The 15,713-nt window shown below is 41.8% G+C and overlaps 1 non-coding gene across 1 annotated transcript; it reads left to right on the top strand.

Moving 5' to 3' along the window:
• Positions 1-537: 537 nt before the first annotated feature.
• LOC133079139 (small nucleolar RNA SNORA73 family) lies at positions 538-740 on the top strand. The gene has a single exon (XR_009698057.1). It is a non-coding gene; the product is annotated as a small nucleolar RNA SNORA73 family (small nucleolar RNA).
• The last annotated feature ends 14,973 nt before the right edge of the window (positions 741-15,713 follow it).

Below are 15,713 nucleotides of genomic sequence, written 5' to 3'. Positions count from 1 at the left end.
CTCCACCTGAAGCAGAAGCAGAACAGCTCAGGAGGCAAAAGAGCATCTTTTCTGCTTTCCACTGAGGCTCCACAGGCAGCTTGGCCACCATCCTGCAGAATTTTCCTGTGGGAGGAGGATACATTCCAGTGCGATAACAGAACAGTGACATGAGTAGGATCCCGCCTTCTATTTCAGGAGCACAAGGTCTGCAAACAGCTGGAAGGGCTCCATGATGGGTTGGATTTAGGGAGGTAGGAGGGTGGCAGGGAGGTTCCCAGGAACAGTCTTGCCAGCCCACAGAAAGAGGGACCTCCTAGGACCGACCCAATGCAGGCTGGGTATCAGCCCTAACTGGTTGCTATATACAACCTGCACAACTGTACATGGCGGGCCTGCTCAGGAAATAGGAGCTTAACCAAACAGGAGCATCATGCTCAGAGCAAAGAAGAAATAAGAAGGAGCATGCCAGGGCCGGGGAGGAGGAGGAGGTGGATGAAAAGGAAGATAAGCCCCAGAACAGGGTAGCTTATGGGTACCTGAGATAAGACACACATTCCAATATGGATACCCCAGGAGGTCACTGCCCGGGCTCTGTCCTGGTGGCGTAGGGGAGCACAGGGCTCTGCCCCATGATGTACAGTCCCTTTCCACAACGTTGGAGATGAAGCCAGGCCTTGAGTCTGCGCCTGCATATTCCTACAGCTTCTCAGAGTCCTGTGAACAATGACTGAGGAGACAAACCATGCAGTGAGGCATCTGGTATACCAAAATTTAAAAGTGAAATAAGATTGTTATGTATGAATCTAATTCTTTTTTGTCCTTTTCATTCAGGAGAGAAGAGGAGCCTTGCCTGACTTGTGCAGTTAACAATGCTGTGGGGGCCTTTATTTGGCAGGGAGATTAGTAAAGTGAGTAATACACTATTTTTGGAAGATAAGCCTGGGCAATTTGAAAATGTTAAGTTTCGGCACAATGTTTAACCCTGGAACCGCACCTTAAAAACCAGCAGAGTAATAGTGTTCTGTTGCCCAGGTGCCTTTTGAAATTTAGAAGGAATTCCAGAAGACACTTGAGTGTGGCAGGTCTGTGGACAGTACAGTGACCTGGGAGTCCCAAGAGACCCTTTCAGGTTTCCTATGAGGTGGAAACTTGATGTACTGATACTAAGATCTTGGCCATTCTCAAGTAAACTGGATTTTCTTAAAAGTGGAAAGCAGATGCCCATGAGAATCTACATGTCTTAATAAAGAGATCCATGTCAGTTTCTAATGTACACATGAATTATAATAAAGGTGACTATATACATTAAAAAAAAAAAAAAAAAGACACACAGACACTGAACTGACTGTCATGAAGGAAGAAGTTTATTAAAACTCACAGTTCCCTAGAAACAGGAGCCACGCTACAGCATGCAGGGAAGCCACATCCAGAAGTGCTGGGGTGGGTCAGGAGACAGAGAGAATGAGGAGAAAACATGGGTGAGAGTCTTTACTGTGGCTTCTCAAGAAGGGATGGGCAAGGCAGGATACACTTGTTTAGGACTGGCTAGTTTGAGTCATTTCGATGGGCTCTGGGGCCCAGGGCCGTCCCTCGTAGTCTGGTTTCTGGTCTGGGGGTGATTAGGGCAGTGAAGAGCCCGACAGAGGTGTCTAGGGGGCAGGCTCTGCACTGGTTGGTTTGCGCAGGAAGGCAGATTACAGGTGTGCTGTTTGCTCTCTCTAGGAACTGGGAGGGGCAGTCCTTCCAGGGTCAGAGCACCAGAATACAGAAAATAAAAGACACGGCTACTGCACAGGGATGACGAAGCAAGGTCCTGAAGGCTGGCCTGCCTAACTGAGTCATCACTTTGCTCCCAGCTGTCTGCACCACGCTGCCCAGCCCGTAGTCCCTCCTTACCTGGGACTATCAAGCACTTGAAACGTGTCCAGCGTTGACAGTGGAGCTGAATTTTACACTTTTATTTAATTTTAATTAATATAAATATTTTTAAAAAGTATAACATCATCTTTCATTAAACAGATTTAGTAAGAGTGTAAAAAAATTTCATGAATGATTTTTATATTGATTACATGTTGACATTATAATATTTTGGATATATTGGGTTCAATAAAATACTATTAAATTCATTCCACCTGTCTTTTTACATTTTTAATGTAATTTAAAATTACAGATACAGCTTGCATCACATTTTTACTGGACAGTGCTGGCCTATATAGTCAATACTTAACAGTGATTAGAAGTAAAATCCTAAAACTGGAGTCAAAAAGTGGGATGCCCTGAGAGGCAGTGCTAACGAAACACACATGGTGCGTACCTTCCTCTTGCTGGAGGGTGACATTCTTCCTATTGGGGGTCGGCGTATGCTCCAGAGCATCTGGGAGAAAGGGGTGGGGTAGGCAGGAGATGTCAACACGGCTGAAAAAATTTATGTTCAAGCAATGTCTTGACAGAGAGAGAGAGAGAGATCTACGTTACTTTCTGCAGCCCCAAAACAGCCATGAGGCCCAGAAGCAGCTGGCAATGTTTCTCGGCTGTTGCAGACCATGAGGGCTGCCAAAGCCCACCCAAGACTCCCTGCTCCATCTTCCCTGCCCCAGAGACCGCTCCCTGGATGGCCTGGTATGGCAGAGATAAGGGACAGCAAAGAAGGGCACGTGGAGGGACAGACAAGGATTTCTAACGGCCTAGTGCCCACCGTGCTGAGTGCCCGCTCCCAAGCAGCCCTCTGGCCCCGTGTTCCTGTGAGGCTGCCAGCCCTGGGAAGTGTGTGTGACTCACAGATATCCTCAAAGTTAGACTTTTGGGCATTGTGGTTATAAATTATTACAAAAAGTTTCTTGGCGCTGGATCCAGGAGCCCTGGCCCTGTGTCAGTTGCGGGAAAGCTTCTCAGCTGATGGGAGTGAGGGGTAAGGGGCCAGGGCTCCTGTGCAAAGGACAGAGGCATAGCTGCCACCAAGCTCACTACTGGGAACACTGAAAGTCTGGGCAGGGCAGGGATGCAGGCCACGTATGTACGGAAGGGTGGCCTGGCAGAGCTCCAGAGGACAAGGTGTCCCAGCTGGCAGCCATCTGCACACACACACTTTTGTCAGGGGGGGTGAGGAGCACCGGCCTCCGTGCAATCATCACCTGAAATCCTGAGTCACATCCTCTGGTGAGCTGTGGGAGAGACCCCTTAGTAGAGGGATCTCTTAAGATGGGAAAGAGAACTTGCTATATGGTCCAGAAGAGGGACTATCTTGAACAAGGGAACACCCTTCTCATTCCCACTGGTAGAAGAAATCCAATTCGTTCAGTCCAACAGGTCATATGTTTGTGCCTAATATGTGCCAGGCATGGGTGGAGAAGTCACCCGAGGTCCCTCCCTGCCCTTAAGTAGCTTAGAGGCAGATGAGGTCACTCTGTAATGAATTCAAGTGCAAGTGCTATGAAAGGGAAGTAACGGGAAGTCAGCCTCGTTGGAGAAGGCAGCCTCATCAGAAGACAAGGCTTCCTGGACGAGTGCAAATGTTAGCAACCCAAGAGGAGGCTGCGGGCAGAGGACAGTGTTTCTAGCTGAGGGACTTGCACAAACAAAGGCCCAGAGGCAAGAAAGTGCCTGGCCTGCCATGGATTCAACACATTCAGCTCTGATGTGTGGATTTATTAGTCACACTAATGCCAAATATATTTGGGGCATGATCCTACTATCTTGACCTGCCCCAGAGGTTACAAAGGCAATAACCTACACAATAGCTCTCATTCATTTACTCACATAGATTCATGGGACATCTACAATGCATCAAGTGCAGGACTTCATTGTTAGAAGGTAGCAACAGCCCAAGAGCCTAAGGGATGTCAGGATGATAGATGCAGAAGTAGGAATAGTAGGGAGAGCTGTGGGAAGGAAAGGAATTGAGGGAGAGGGTATTCACTTCTGAGTTTGTGTCATCCTTCCTTGAGAGCATGAGTGGATGGCAAAAGGCCCCTGGCACACAACCCTGAGAGCCTGAGGAGGAGGAAGGTCATAGTCCTTCTCTCTTCCTTGCTTCTCGCATTTCACCACTTATCACGTCCTGGAAGTTCTAATTCCATACTGTCTCATGTCTTGACCCCATCTTCTCTCCCACTGCCAGCTCAGGGTCCCTAGATTAAAACCAGAGCCTCCTAATTAAAAACAGTGGAGCTTATTAAGACATAAGAATTGGAAAAAAGTATAACCTTGGCACTGAGGACAGAGAGGGTTGGGTTCAATAAAATACTATTAAAGTGAGTGGGATCACTGGCCAGCATTGAAGGATGGATGGTCAGTGTGATGAGACGAATGATATCTGCGGCTGTTTAAGTTGCATTGAGGTGCACTGGAGGAGCGGGGGATAGGGAACCACTTGGAGGTAAGTGCAGAGATGATCAAGGAGAGGGAGTAAAGGCCAGGGTACCCCTTGGTGTTAAGGAAAAAACAAGCAATAAATTAATGAAGAAATCATGGTTTTCCAAGTAATTTACAAGAGCAACAAAAACCATGCCTAGGAGTAAGGCTAACAACAAATATGCAAAGATATCTATGGGTATATTCCGTTCAATTTCTCCAAGATTCAGTACAATTCCAAGCAAACTGCCTACATAGATCTTAGAACCTAGGAAACTGATTCTAAAATGCATATGGATGATATCGCATATATGTGGAATCTTAAAAAAAATGAACTTATTTACAAAACAGAAGCAGACTCACTGCCTTAGAAAACGAACTTATGGTTAGCAGGGGGAAGAGTGGGGGAGAGGATAGATTAGGAGTTTGGGATTGACATGTACACACGACTATATTTAAAATAGATAACCAACAATCACGTACTATATAGCACAGAGAACTCTGCTCAATACTCTGTAATAACCTAAATGGGAAAAGAATTTGAAAAAGAATAGATACATGTATACGTATAACTGAATCACTTTGCTTTACTCCTGAAACTAACACAACATTGTTAATCAACTATACTCCAATATAAAATAAAAATTTTAAAAATTCATATGGAAAGTTGCAAGAATAACCAAAGTTACTGAGAAAATAATATCTTTAATTTACTAGATATTATGAAATATTAAAAACTGTAGTAATTAAAACAAAGGTGGGAATAGGCAGTTAATGTCATGTGTTCTAACAATGTGGAAATAATAAAACTAACAAAAATGGGAGATAAAATGGAAAGTAAAATAAGCGCAGTGACAGTCCCTTTTGAAATAGCTGAGAATCACAGGATATCATTTATAGTAATATAAGCTTAAGTACTTTTAGCATACAAAGGGAAAACAAAGTTATTATTGACTAAAATTTGGTGCTGGAGAAGAGAGGGGCAGCAGGGCAAGGAAGACACGAGCTAATGAAATTGTTACTCATGGTAGGGAACCACTAGGTGTTGTTTAAAGAAAGAAGGAACTAAAAGTATGAATTATACAATGACCTACATGCAAAGAGAACCACTAAAACAAAAAATAGAAGCCTTCTTAAACACAAAGAGGACTACAACAACAACAAAGGTGAACAAAGAAAGCAGATCACATGATGAAACACATGCACAAATATGCATGCATACACATAAACATTAACACAAGCATTAAACGTAAAATAATACGAAAGAACTGAGACAAAACATCTCTCTCATATCAAAGCATGTAAATGGGCTTAAATGATCTATTAAAAGCAATATGGGACTTCCCTGGTGGTCCAGTGGTTAAGACTCCGCACTTCTAATGCAGGGGGTGAGGGTTCAATCCCTGGTCGGGGAACTAGGATCCCACATGCTGCATGGCACAGCCAAAAAAAAAAAAACAAACAGCAATACACAATTCTATAAAATCTATGCTGTGTCGAGACGTACACAAAACAACGAGAATGATAGAGATTACAAATAAAGAGATGGGCAAAACTATATCTGCCAGATGTCAGTGAAAATGGTAGAGCAGGCAGTTCCAAGGACCCATCCCGCCACAGAAACATCAAAAAAATTAAGCAAAAAATTTTAGAACCAACTTTGTCAACTCTGGAAAACAAAGGTTTACAGCAGGCAAGGGAACCCTATATCAAGAAAAAGGCAATCTATGGGGCTTCCCTGGTGGCGCAGTGGTTAGGAATCCGCCTGCCAATGCAGGGGTCACGGGTTCGAGCCTTGGTCCAGGAAGATCCCACATGCCGCAGAGCAACTAAGCCCATGTGCCACAATTACTGAGCCTGTGCTCTAGAGCCCATGAGCCACAACTACTGAGCCCACATGCCACAACTACTGAAGTCTGCGCGCCTAGAGCCCGTGCTCTGCAACAAGAGAAGCCACCGCAATGAGAAGCCTGCGCACGGCAATGAAGAGTAGCCCCCACTCGCCGCAACTAGAGAAAGCCCACGCACAGCAACAAAGACACAACACAGCCAAAAATAAATAAATAAATTAATTAAATAAATAAATTTAAAAAAAAAAAGAAAAAGGCAACCTAAACATGGTAGAAAAGCTTTGTGGTGTTTTTCTTTGCCCTTGTCCCACTAACCTCTGTGGCATATCAGTGGTCTTGAAGATGGTTGTCCACATTCCCAGAGTAGGACTCTGGTTCCAAAAGGAGCAAAACAAACCTTACTTGCAAAGAATTGTGTTTGTCTATTCTAACCTGTCTAGGAGTTACCTGAAGAACTGATACTGGTGTTCTGTTTTTGTTTTGCCTAACTTGGAACTCGCTCAGGGTAGAAAAGTGGTGGACATTCCTTGAAAATACTGTAAGGCAAATCAACTGTCCACAGCTACTTGGGGCAAAAAGATTATGACTAAAGCACAAAGTGCCCAAAGGCTCAGTGGAAAAGTTAGGGAGAGAGTTTTGGGAAATCAGGGAATTCGCAGGGGCCCTTCCACACTGGGGAATTTAGAAAGCCACATGCATGCCCAGGGCAGAATACATGCACAGAAAATACCTGAGAAGACTCTAAGCTTTCTCCTCCAGCTGATCTCTAGGCTGAGTCCAAGAGGAAGTGAAGGCTAAAGCAGAGTTATAAATAGCCTGGCTAAACACTGAAGGAGTTCTCCAATACAAAGCAATTTGCAAAGACTGGGAATATTTGTGTTTTTATTTATTTATTTATTTTAATTTATTTATTTTTGGCTGAGTTGGGTCTTTGTTGCTGCACACGGGCTTTCTCTAGTTGCAGTGAGCGGGGGGCTGCTCTTCGTTGCGGTGTGCGGGCTTCTCGTTGCGGTGGCTTCTCTTGTTGTGGAGCATGGGCTCTAGGCATGCAGGCTTCAGTAGTTGTGGCTCACAGGCTCTAGAGTGCAGTCTCAGTAGTTGTGGCACATGGGCTTAGTTGCTCCGCGGCATGTGGGATCTTCCCGGACCAGGGCTCTAACCCGTGTCCCCTGCATTGGCAGGTGGATTCTTAACCACTGTGCCACCAGGGAAGTCCCTATTTGTGTTTTTAAAACTTTTTCTTTCTCTGTCAACTTCCCCCCGACCCTGGCCCCACCGCCGCCAACCAGGGAAGGGGATGACTGAAGGAAATCTTTATTAAAACGCTAGCTGAACACAGATATAAAAACAGACACCAGAAACCCATACATGACAAAGAATACTGACTTTATAAATATACTTTAGAAAAGTTGCTAAAAAAACAGCTACAGCCAACAACAAGCAAGAAAAACAAACCCTAAGGAGAGGAAAAAATCTGATTTCCAGAATTACCATATTATAGTATTCAAAATGTCCGGTTTTCAACAAAAAATGATGAAGCATGTATCGGGACAAGAAAATATGGCCCATTCCTAGAAAGAAATTAATAGAAACTACCCCTGAGGAGGCACAGACATTGGACTTACTAGACAAAGACTTTAATTCAACTACAAAAACTAGAGAAAGAAAAGCAAACTAAATGTGAAGCTAGTAGAAGAAGGAGATAAAGATCAGAGTGGGGATAAGTGAAATGCAGAATAGAAAAATGATGGAGGGAATCAATGAAACCAAAAGTCAATTCTTTGAAAGCAACTAAATTGACAAACCTTTAGCTAGAATGACAAAGCAAAAAGAGAAAAAAACACAAATAACTAAAATTAGAAATGAAAATGAGACATTGTTACCAACCTTACAGAAATAAAAAGGAATATAAGAAAATACTATGAACAATTAAATGCCAAAAAATTAGATAACCTAAATGAAATGAACAAATTCTTATAAATACACAATTTACCAAAACTGATCCAAGAAGAAATTAAAAATCTGAATAGACCATAACAAGTAAAGAGATTGAACCAGTAGTAGAACCCCCCCCCCACTTCTAGCACTATACAGAGTCATTGGTGATTTGAAACATTTGAAGAAGAATTAATACCAATCTTTCCAAAATTCTTCCAAAAGACAGAAGAGAGAACACATTCTATAAAGCCAGTATTAACCTGCTAACAAAGCTAGACAAAGACACCTCAGGAAAATTACAGACCAATATCCCTTATGAATATAGACACAAAAATTCCCAATAAAATATTGGTTAACCAAATCTAATAGCATATTAAAAGGATTATATACCATGACCAGGTGAATTTGTTCCAGGAATGCAAGGGTGGTTCAACATGAGAAAATCAATCAACATAATACAGGTTAATAGAACTACAAAAACAAACAAACAAACAAAACAACACACACATGGTCATCTTAATTGACACAGAAAAAAGCATTTGACAAAATCCAACACCCTTTCATGATAAAAAACAACAATAACAACAAAAAAAAACCTCAGAAAACTAAGAGTAAAAGGAACTCCCACAACATGATAAAGGATATTTATGAAAAACCCACAGTTAACACCATACTTAATAGTGAAAGAATGAAAGCTTTTGCTTAAAGATCAGGAACAAGACTTGGGTACCCACTTTCACCACTGCTATTCAATATTGTACTAGAAGTTCCAGCCAGAGTAATTAGGTAAGGAAAAGAAATAAAAGCCATCTCAACTGGAAAGGGAGAAGTAAAACTTTATCTAGTCACAGATGACATGATCCTATACATAGAAAATCTCAAAGATTCCACAAAAATAACTACTAGAGGTAATAAACAAATTCAGCAAAGTTACAGTAACCAAAATCAACATGCAAAATCAGTTGTATTTCTGTATACCAGAAATGAACACTCTGTTAAAAAATTAAGAAAATCTCACTTAAAACAGTATCCAAAGAATAAAAGAATAAAATAAATTTAACCAAGGAAGTGAAAGACTTGTATGCTGAAAACTACAAAACGTTGCTGAAAGAAATTAAGATCTAAATTAATGGAAAGACAACCCATGTTCATGGATTGGAAAACTTAATATTGTTAAGATTGCAATACTACCCAAAGAAATATACAAGTTCAATGAAGTCCCTATAAAAAGTCCATCAGTGTTCTTGTAGATTTCCAAAAGTCAATCCTCAAATTCTCATGGAATTGTAAGAGCCCCAAACAATGAAAACAATCTTAAAAAAGATCAAAATTGGACAACTCACACTTCCTGATTTCAAAACTTATTGTAAAGCAATGGTGGTAGTGGTATAAGGGTATATATATATGTGTGTGTGTGTGTGTGTATCAGTGGAATAGAATTAAGAATCCAGAAATTAACCCATACATCTATGGCCAGACACCTGTATTTTCTACAAGTGTCAAGACCACTTAACAGCGAAAGCAGAGTCTCTTCAAGAAATGCAGCTGGGACCATTGGGTATCACATGCAAAATAATAAAGTTGGTCCCCTAACTCACACCTTGTATAAAAATTAACTCAAAATACATCAATGATCTAAATATAAGAGCTCACAATCATTAAAATCTTATCAAAAAACATAGGAGTAAATCTTTATGACCTTGGATTTGGCAATGAATTCTTAGATAATGTACCAGAAGCACAAGTAACAAAAGAAAAAATAGATAAACTGGAATTCATCAAAATTAAAGACTTTGGTGCACCAAAAGACATTATCAAGAAAGTGAAAAGATCAGATACAAAATGGAAGAAATTCTTTGCAAATCATATGAGTTACAAGGGTGTTATATCCAGAATATATAAAAAGGTCTTACAATTCAACATAAAAAGGGAAACAACTCAACTTAAAAATGAGTAAAGGGGGGGCTTCCCTGGTGGCGCAGTGGTTGAGAATCTGCCTGCCAAGGCAGGGGACGCGGGTTCAAGCCCTGGTCTGGGAAGATCCCACATGCTGCGGAGCGGCTGGTCCCGTGAGCCACAATTGCTGAGCCTGCGCGTCTGGAGCCTGTGCTCCGCAACAAGAGAGGCCGCGATAGTGAGAGGCCCACGCACCGCGATGAAGAGTGGCCCCCGCTTGCCGCAACTAGAGAAAAGCCCTCGCACAGAAACGAAGGCCCAACACAGCCATGAATAGATTAAAAAAAAAAAAAAAAGAGTAAAGGACTTGAATATACATTTCTCCAGAAAAGATAAACAAATAGCCAACAAGCACATGAAAAGATGCTCAATTTCATTAGTCACTGGGGAAATGCAACTCAAAACAATGAGATACCACTTCACAAACACTACGATGATTATATACATACATATACATATACGTATACATATACATATTTTAAAAGGAAAATAATAAGTGTTAGCGAGGATGTGGAGAAATTGGAACACTTGTACATTGCTGGAGGGAATGTAAAATGGTTTAGCCATTGTGGAAAACAGTTTGTGGCTTCCTCAAAAAGTTAAACATAGAATTACCACATGATCTAGCAATTCTATTCTTAGTTATATACTCAAAAGCATTGAAAATAGGTACTTAAGCAAATAAATGTATACACTTGTTCATAGTAGCATTATTCACAATAGCCTAAAGGTGGGAAAAACCCAAAACAAACACATCAACAAATGAGTGGATAAATAAATTGTGGTATACACTTACGCAATATCATGCAGCCATAAAAAGCACTGGTATATACTACAATGTATATATGCCTTAAAAACATTATGCTAAGTGAAAGAAGCCAGACACAAATGTCACATATGGTTCCAATTATATAAAATATCTAGAAAAGGTATATCCATAGAGACAGAAAACAGATTGATGGCTGCCTGGGGCTGGAGGGAGAGGGAACTCTGAGTAAATGCTTAATAGCTATACGGTCTCCTTTTGGGGCGTTGAAATGTCTGGAACTAGATGTGGTAGTGGCACAACACTGAATTGTGTACTAAATACCACTGAACTGTTCACTGTTAAATGGTTAATTTTACGTTGTGAATGTCATCTCAGGAAAAAAAAACAAAAACAAAAAAACGTATATCCGTAAACTTCAAACAAAGGAAGAAGGGGTCCATGACTTACTATCAGGTGGGGTAGAATTTAGACATCTAAAATACTAATTTCAAGCCATGTAGTTTTTAAGGGTCTCTTAACTTATGCAATGTGTATAACAAACCATCTAAATGTTCATTAGTAACATGGCCATCTGACCCTTTTAAATAGAACTTATAACTCAGAGCTGAAAACCACTTAAACAAGCATTTGTTGGATCAAGGTTATGATGTTCAGAAAGCACACAGGATTGGCAGCCTTCCGGGGTTAGTCCCAGATTGGGCACCGTTTAGTTCTGGGTAAGCTTCTTCAGCTGGCTGGGTCTTCGTTTCTTCATATGTAAAATGAGAGGGTCGGACAAGATCATCAGTAGGCCTCCTTTTTAGTTACAAAAAGTCTGTGCAATCTATTCCCCAAGACAGAATGCAAAAAGGCAAAGCCTTTGAGAGAAGGGCTATACTTCATTCATAAGCACTGAGACAAATCTCACCTGCCAGTGATGGAGGTTGGAGAGAATAGCACTTTCTAAAGCAGCCAGGATAGGATGGATTACAGATGAAAAATCAACCCCAATTCAAGCCACATCTGGAAGAGAATTGGTGTCAAATATCAACAGCTGGGTACAAATGTTATTTGCATTTTTTGGCAAACATCTGATGTGGGTTTGGTGTGAGCAAGAATTCTCTCTCCAAAATATAATAGCTTAAGTGGAAAGCTTTGATAACTCAATGCATTCCTGGTAAGTGTGTTGAAATCTGATGTTTTGACAAAAATACACCTGGAAAGCATAGTGCCTAAGGAAACAGTGATTAGTCACAAACCCCAGATACGAGACTTACAGTGATCATTGATGAAGAAATATTTCTAGCTCACAAACACAATGACAAAACCAACAGCTACCCAATCTGCTCCCTGATTTTCTTATACTTGAGCACAACTGTTAATTTTGTATAAATATAAGTAGAAAAATAGCTTTTGGAAATCTTAAAACAAAGCCTATTTTCTGCCACTATCCACCCACAACCATCTGCCAGGCTTTGGATTAAAGATGACAGCAACCTCCTAAGGAAACTCCATGGGGAAAACCAGTTTCTGAAGCTATAGGTCAATCATTTTAAGTGTAACTAAACTATTTTAGATTTCAAATCTGTTTGTTTAGTAAGTCCAAGAGAAATAAAACTAAGTTTAGTGGTCACCACATTTTGGTTTAAAATAACAATAAAAAGAGTAAAAAATAAAAAGGAAATCTTTTGACTCTGAAGCTCTAATTGTTACTCATTCACTTATTTATTCCACAAATATTTCAGCAACTACCATGTGCCAGGCTCCGTGTTGAGTGCAGGAAATACAATGGAGAACCAGTCCCTGGCATCACGAGGCTCATGAGGCAGATGAAAGGAATAGTAAGCAGACAAATAATTTAAAATATTTCCTTCATATCACTCACGGATAAAGGGACAGAGAATAACAGACGAGGACGGCCAGAGAGCACCTCTCTGAAGAGGGGACACCCAAGGCCTAAAAGATGAGAAGGAGCTAGCGAATAGGCAGAGAGGAGTATTCTAGGCAGAAGGAATGCCCACGTGCAAAGACACTGAGGCAGGAAGTCATTCATTAAAGTCTGGACCGGATCCATCAGTGGGCTCAAGTGTGGTGAGGCGATAAAGTAATATGGATGAGTTTGGAGAGGAAGGCAGTGCAAGACACGAAAGATCTTACAGTCATGGTAGGATTTTGGATTTTAAATGCAATGGGAAGCAGTGGAAGGGTTTTTAGGAGACAACTGAGAAAATCTGATTTCCAAAGGATAACATTTGCTACCATGTGAGTTGAATGGAAATGGGCAAGAACAGAAGTGGGGAGAAGCGCTGCTGCAGTGCAGAGAAAAACAGATGAACTCAATATATATTTTGGAGCTCAGGTCAAAAGACTTGTCGCGGGACTGTTCCAGGGGTTGGAGTGAGGAAAGGGAGGAATCAAGGTGAGTCTTAGATGTCACATCTGAGATGGCGAAGACTGGGGCAAGCAGTGGTGGGATGGAGAGGTGGTGGTAACACATCTGGGAGCATGCAGGTGAAAGATTGCACATGGTAAGTGTGGGCATGTCTGTGAGACTTCCAAGTGTTGGCGTCAACAAAGCATTGGATATAGAAGAATGGAATTCAGCGCAGAGTTCTGGGATAAAGATAAAAATTTTGAAGTCACCAGATAAAGATAGTATTCAAATTCATGGCAGGGAAGAGTACATACAGAGAGAAAAAAAGCGAAGTCCCCAATGCTGTGTAAATGTTAGGCAAGCAAAATTCGCCTAAGACAGCTTCTTAAGGACAGTAACTTTGTCTCTGTAATCATATACCACAGTCATATACAATTGGAAAGCATGTACTGACAGCCATGGTCTAAACAACCTGAAAGCGTCTAACAGTGGCGGTGAATGAGCATTTGAAAAGTGGTGATTGGACCATCGCGGCAGGGGTGGGGAGGGACGACAGTTCTCTCTCTGGGCACGCTGATGTTTGGGGGGTGATCTGGGAACTTAGAGTGCTTGAGATGGGAAGGTGTGAGGTACACTTATGAACTGCTATAGAGAATTTAAGCAGCCATAATTTTCATCCGTGATAAACTGCAAGACAGAATTATTTTTTAAAGCATACAATCTCAAAACTTTAAAGGAAGCATTTGTTATACGCTTCATAATCAGCACTATTTCTAGTGGCTGTGAAGCTTGTTTAGTGAGAGGCATTCTCTGTGTGCCCTTGGAGCTAATGGGACTGGGCAAATAATCTAACCCTCCTTATTTCACAGCTAAGGAAATAAATCCTGAGCTTTTCCATAAAGTTACGTATCCATGGTCACAACTAATAAACAGAAAGATTAGACTAGTCATTCCCAACCTTAGCTGCAATCAACAAACACCGTCTGGGGGAGCTTACCAAAAAGCAGTCAACAAGCAAATCACACAAGCAAACAAAGAACTAAAACAAAAGATAATATACCGACTCACTTTTGGAGATCCTGATTCAGTCAGCCTGGGGTGAGACCCACACATCTGTACTTTAAAAGCTCTCCTGGGTGCTTCTGATGGCTAGAAGTACTGGAACAGCACTTGGGCTCAGGCTTCCTGATCCACGTCGTTATTTTTCACCTCCTCACTGCTAAATCCTCATCACCTGTACCTCCTTACCTACCCAAACCACTCATCCCTACCCGCCCTGCACTCTACCTCTGCATGGTTCTTCTGAAGGAAATTAGAACCCCCTGGATCCAGATCTTCCTCCCCGATTGCTACCAGTCTCTTCCTCTGCCTCTTCCTCTCCCCACTTTCCCCTGGCCTCACAGACGCTCAGAGTTTTGCTCTTCATACTTTTCCTCTTTCCATTCTACTCTTTCTCTAGCTGGTCTCATCCACTCCAGTTTCCGCAAGGCTTTTGTGTTGATGCTGGCCAGCAGGCTTAGCTCCAGCCTGGACCTGACCCGCTGCCCAACATCCAGGCCTGTGGGATTTATGACTTACTTACAAAGTAGCAAAATGTTTGCATTATAGAGTACCTTAAATCGTTTCCCTATATAAATATGTAGCTCCATTGAGGTTAATCCAAGGTAACTGAGATGGGGAGACTGGGGTGAGTGGGATGGAGTTAATTCACTTACATAGATGTGGCAGACACACCCTACGGTGGCCCTATAATTCCTGTCCCCTAGTACCTATGTCTTTGTGTAATTCCCACCCCTTGAGTGTGGGCAAGGCCTGTGACTTGCTTCTAAGGTATAGAATATGGCAAAGGTGATTTTACAGATGTGACTAAGGTCTTCAATCAGCTGACTGAGCTAATCAAAGCATACCAAGCTGCATGGGCCTGATTATAGATGAGCCTTTCACAAAGGCCTAGGTCTTCGCTGAAGCAAGAGACGTCACGCAGCAGAAACTCTCTCTTCCATTGCTAGTTAAAGCAGCCAATTTTTAGGAACTCTACAGCCGCAAGGAAGTGAATTCTGTCTACAACCTGAGGGATCTTAGAAGTAGATCCTCCCCTATTTGAGCCTCCAGGGAACACAAGAGCAGCTGCCACTTTGATTTCAGCTTTGTGCTGGACTCCTAGCCCACACTGTAATGTATGTGTTGTTTGTAATAGTTTATTACTCAGCAGTAGATAACTAATATAGACGTCTCATGTTAAAAGCTGAAATCCTGCATCTTGGCTATTCCTAATTTGGGCTTACCTGGCCACTGACCAAGATCTACTTGTGAGCGAGAAGAGCACGTAAGAGACAGCCATTAGTAAGACAGGAGCTGTGTGTGCCCATGACCCCCGGTGGCCGTGGGACTGAGCAGAGGAAGTACACAGTGTTCTTCTATAGGCTAATGGTTAAAGGTCTTCAACAATGGCAAATGGAAAATGTCATTGCTCTAGAATGTGCTATTCATCAAATCAACAGTTTGTATATGGCAG

This window comes from Eubalaena glacialis, chromosome 1, assembly GCF_028564815.1.
Source record: "Eubalaena glacialis isolate mEubGla1 chromosome 1, mEubGla1.1.hap2.+ XY, whole genome shotgun sequence".
NCBI classification, from domain to species: domain Eukaryota; kingdom Metazoa; phylum Chordata; class Mammalia; order Artiodactyla; family Balaenidae; genus Eubalaena; species Eubalaena glacialis.
This window is presented reverse-complemented; position numbering and strand designations above follow the sequence as displayed.